The 5452-nt window shown below is 46.7% G+C and overlaps 1 long non-coding RNA gene across 1 annotated transcript; it reads left to right on the forward strand.

Annotated features, from left to right (window-relative positions):
* The first annotated feature begins 3028 nt into the window (after positions 1-3028).
* On the forward strand, positions 3029-4585 carry LOC111744310. The gene is made up of 2 exons (XR_002782104.1): positions 3029-3108; positions 4276-4585. It is a non-coding gene; the product is annotated as an uncharacterized LOC111744310 (long non-coding RNA).
* The last annotated feature ends 867 nt before the right edge of the window (positions 4586-5452 follow it).

Raw genomic sequence — 5452 nt, forward strand, 5'->3', positions numbered from 1 at the left:
AACTGTTAATATGAAAACTCTACCTTAAGCAGCTCAGAACAACCATTCACACTAATCAGATACAATGGACATTCTGCGATTATTCATTGACTAACTGGAGTGGCATCCTGACCACATCTAGCTTTTCACCGTGTGACATGTGACACTCCTGGCAGTCGATTATTTATGTGTAGCTAGTAAGAAACTTACTCCCCAAATTCCCCAGAGAGCCAACCTGCGTAAGGAGCTCTGCCCCATTTTCCACCAACACCCCATTTCCAGGTCCCCGCCCACCCGAGAAAAAGGTTCATCCGTGCTTCTCTGGTTATCAGAATACTAAGATCTCTGACAAATTATAAACACCTCTCCCTCTCCTCTTCCTGTTCTCTCCCCTTTTTCTTGGACTTTGTGATGAACTTTTGTTAAAAACAGTGAACAGAAATGCTAATACCTCATCGGGTGTTGAACGTGTATCGACACCATTTGTTACTTCGAGATCCGAGGAATTAAAAAGAGGGTAAAAGCAAGCACCCCGAAGTGACGGCTTCATCCGAAAGGCCAGTCGTGGAGTGGGGAATCCTGGCATCGCCCCTGCAGTCGGCACCAACAGCCGCGTGTGCTGCTCACACTAGCAATCGCCTGGGGGCAGGGAGCCGAGAAACACGGGGGGGGCAGGGAACTGAGGGTCGATGGGTTTTCAACGAGAGTTACTTGCCCCCACGGCTCCCGCTGCATGGGCGTCTGGCAGCGAGGGTGCTCGTTTATTTAGGCAAAGTTGCCGGTACTGTTTTGGAGAGAAGTAAATGCTATCAACAAATAAATGCTGAGTGAGTCGTGTGGCTTTCTGCCCATAGAGGAGACGCTAAAGGAATATGTATTGATTTCTCAGTAAAGCAAACAGGACACCTTGTCTTTGGCACAGATGACGAAAATGAGCTACGTTTTTCCTGGAAGCTGCCGGCTGCTGTGTGTGATGGACTGCTGGTGAATGCTGCCAATTCAGACAAAAACCATAAACTTATTAAGCTAAATGTCACAGTCATTGATATCAGTTTGCATTTAGCCTATAGATACATGAAATGGACATAATGCATAAAAATAATATATGTCCTTTCAAGTAGTTTCAAATAACATAATTGGATTGTAATAGGTTCATTATTTTTCGTGTCAGAGTTATAAAAATATTTTTGTCCTTATCGAATGTGATTGCATCATTATTTGTGTTATTATTAATATCGATTGGTTTCATTTCTAATTTATTTAATCCAGAAGTGCCAATGTGTTTGAGGACATTCTCGTCAACAGCGCCACCTGGCGCCTGAGGCTCTTTCGGTGCCCTTCTCGGGGGATGAGTGGGGACACGGTGCAGCACAGGCTGGCCTGCATCGGTCTTGGAAGCGGTCTCGATTTGACTCCTGCGGTTGCAGCCCTGATGGCATTTTCATGCGGGCTGCTGGCATTCCTCCTATGTGACAGGGACCTGCACCCTCGAGTCTGACTAGAGACTTGGAATTCCAGGGTGTGGGGAGCTCTGAACAGTAGTTACACGGGGGACAAACACTTCGGTATCCAGACCGCTTCACACAGAAGCTCACGCGCCCGCCCCCAAATGGCAGGGTGCCACCTCTAACTCTCATTGAAAACCCATCGACCCTCAGTTCCCTGCCCCCACGTGTTTCCCCTCTGCTGTGTCCGCTTCTCCCCATCACTGGTTCTGCCTCCTACCTCTCCTCTCTCTCGCCTCCCTCCTTCCTCCTCCACCCTTTCATCTTCTCCCTAATCTCTGCTTCACAGACTGTAGAAAGGTCTATGCCTACCTACAGGCAGTCTCGATACTCCTTTATGTCTGTTCCTTCTTGATTTCAGTCAGACAAGATAAATCCTGTGGGTCCCACTGGGTCAGAAGAGAAGAGTCTCACTGTTTGGAAGAAGCATAGAATTAGAAACGAGCCATTCCAGCAAGTCAGCGAAGGACGCGGAGAACCCCACCGACCTCACCACGGCTGACATGGGGGCCCCTCTCTTTCTTAGGCCAGCTCCTCAAATGTTTAGCTTCCTTTTTGCAATGAATAGGTCCAGGGACTGGGTCTGTTTTTCTTAAGAAGGAATACAGCTTTCCAATCAAGCATGTTCACTCAGGACTCAGACAGCCTTAGCTGAATTAAAGTCCAATCCTGCCTGCCACCGTGATAAGTGATTTACTCTACTTCCTGTAAAATGGGATCATAATGGTATCAATTTCATAATTTGTTCCTGAGATTTCATTGCATGTAAAGTGCTTAGGAGATAAAACAACCAGGAAATAAATTATAAAGAAGCATTCAAGAACGTCATCAAGGACAACTCAACATCTTACAGAGGGAGACAAAAAAGACTTGAATAAAGGAAAAGGCATACACTATTCTTGGGGAAAAATATTAATTCCTTATATAGATCATCTTCCTGTGCTTTCAGATACTAAACAGTGAGAGAAATATTGAGAATAAGAGCGCGATCTCACATGGGAGATTCAGAGTTCCAACTATTCCGATAGCAAGCTCCAGCAGGTAGAAACAAAAAAACCCACAAAGTACTAAAAAAGAAAGCAGGCAGAGAGCAAATAAGCACATGAGAAGATGAGCTACACGTCATCAGATGAGCAAAGCAGTCAGAGCCTGGAAGTCGTAGGACTGGGCTCTGTGAGTGACAGCGGCTGCAGAGGAGTCGGTGGAAAGAGAATTGGCAGGAGCCAACACCTCTACCTGAATGGTGTCTGTACACCTGTGACATCTCCGGTGGCCGGCATCTCCCACCTTACTGCTCTTGGAAATTTTCAGGGTCTCAGCTCCACCGCAGGTGACCTGAATCAGTACCTGGGGACGTGGCCTGGGCATCTGTGTTTTGAAGTTCTCTGTGTAATGCAATATACAATAGGTGTCAAAAACCAATGACCAATGACTCAGATGGCACTTCTCAAACCTGTGCGGCACCAGAATCGCTCCAGAGCGTTGTGAAACCAGATCTCAGCACAGCACAGTCTCCTCGTGTAGGCTGGGGTGCGGCCTGCACCACTCTCTTGCGGCTGCCGAAACAAATGACCACCACCTGGCTTACGACAACAGAAAAGGGGACCAGAGGTCCAAGAACGAGGTGAGAGCAGGGTCATGCCCCTCAGGGGCTCAAGAGGGAAAACCACATGCCTCTTTTCACTTCTGGTGGCTCCAGGCGCCCCGGGCTTGTGGCTGCACCCCTCCAGTCTCTGCCTCCCGCGTCACACGGCCTCCTTCTCCGTGTGTCTCTCCCCTTTTCTGACACCTGTCATTAGATTTAGAACCCACCTTACAATCCAGGACAGTCCCATCTCAACATCCTTAATTCATCCACATGCAAGAGACTCTTTCCAAATAAGGCCACATTCACAGGGCGCAAATATTAGAATTCGGACATATCTTTGGGGAGAGGGGCACCATTTAATCTACGATGGGGCCCAAGAATCTATAATTTTTAAATGGATTTCCAAAGTCATATGGATGCATTGGGAGCTACCCACCAGTGGCTCTAACTGCCTAGCAAACTCCTCCTCCTCCGAGTGTCTTGCGTGTGTTCACTTGGTCTCTCTAATTGGGCTGTCCTTGTTACTGGGGACAGGAGCCTTAGTGAGGATTCAGCACACATACGATCGTGAGGTCACACAGGGCTGTCCTTGACAACTGTCTCTCCAGGATCCAGGCGTGGCCGTTCTGTTCCACAGCTCTGCCTCTCAGGGGCCTGTGTCCATCTGCTCATGTGACAGCTCTGGAAATCTAATAAAACCTGGCACACAGGTGACTCTCTCTCTGAAGGTGATTTAACGTGCTGCACAGGTAAGTTATGTGACTACACCTGGGGAGAGCAGAGAACGTTGCCCTGGAGGCAGCTTCCGTCAGGCTCCACAGGTGCACACAGGGAAGCAGGAAGCTGAGGGTCTGGCACCTGTCCTCCAGCTGAGCCTTCTGGGTGCTCCAGGTGGAGGAAAAGCCGTTGAGGGCCAAGTGTCAGAAAGTAAAAGACAGTCAGCTATAACTAACAAAGCACTACAAAAAAATTTCGACTTTAATAGTGCCATCTCTTTTTTTCCCTCTGAAAAAAATAAAAACATGGATGCTATTATGCCACAATTATGGTGCTGTGTAATATGGCTGATCAGAGGTTAGGGGCCTTGGTTATAAAACACCACAGGCACCCAACTACAGGTGACAGCTACAGTCACCCGTCTCTTCAAGGTTAAAACTGCAGTCATTTCTGGAGTTCAAAAAAGTAATTCAGGTCTTTTTACAGATGTCCCCATGAAGTCCTTGTGACATGATTACCAGAGGGAAAGATCGCACATGATTCTTCTGCTTACCTGTGAGAGACTACAAGTACTCATTGGCTACTTATGTAAATTATGACATTATGAAGTCGTATTCATAGAAACCAACAGTATGTTACAATTCACAGGAGACCAGCCTTCGATTTGAGCATATTTGCAGAAGGAGATTGAACTGTAAAATATGCTTAAAGGGTTTAGCTTTATCAAATTCTGTCTTTTGCTCAAAAACTTACAAAGCAAAAAGGTAATAAACCCTTCGCTCAGAAGCATTTTTAATCTGCCATTCAAACACCTTATTTGAAATTATACTGAGCAGAACTGTTTGGAAAACTATAATAGCTATTTTAAATAGTTTATATTTAAAACCTTGTCAGAGTTCGACTATCGTGTGAAACTACGGTCTGGAATTATCACTGGAAAGTAGAAGTGATTTCTTTACGCTAAGAAACCTCTTCTCCCGCTCGGTGCTCGGCACGCGGTGCACGGCACAGAGCCTTCTCTTCCATCATTACTGTTCGTCATCATGATTTCGGCCTCAGAAGTCCTGTTTTGTCCCTCCTTGTGATTATTTTCAAGTGAGGGAGAACGTCAGCTGCCCAGTCTCAGAAGCTGTAGGAGTGGGGAGGTGCGATCCACGTCCCCGGGGAGGTGACGTCCCGTGTCATGCTCCCACTCCGTGTTCTGGACCAGACCGAGACCATCGGCCGGCAGGAGGGAAGATGCTCCTCCGTGAGGCTTTCCTTTCACGTGTGGCTGCACACACGTTGTAGAAATTATCAGATAACCTACATTTCCATTCTTTAGGGAGAGACAGTTTCTGAAAAACCTGGACAGTACAGTAAAAATCAAGAGTATTAAACTATAATTGTAGAATTATTAAACTTATTCTGGTCAGGTCGTTATAGGTACAGCTTTAGAGCTGGATAAACCCAGGAACGAAATCCTCATTCTGCCACTGACTTGGCTGAGTGACATGGACAATATCATGTCACCTCTCTGAGTCTCGATTTCTCTCCAGGTGGCATGGGGACCAAAAAGTGTGAGGGTCAGAGGTGAACATGCATATCCAGCAGAGCATGAGTCAGGAATACAGGCAGCTCATAACGTAATCCAAAAATATCACTAATATCTACTTGCCTTTGC

The sequence above is a fragment of the Pteropus vampyrus genome, unplaced genomic scaffold (genome assembly GCF_000151845.1).
Source record: "Pteropus vampyrus isolate Shadow unplaced genomic scaffold, Pvam_2.0 Scaffold132, whole genome shotgun sequence".
Taxonomy (NCBI): Eukaryota; Metazoa; Chordata; class Mammalia; order Chiroptera; family Pteropodidae; genus Pteropus; species Pteropus vampyrus.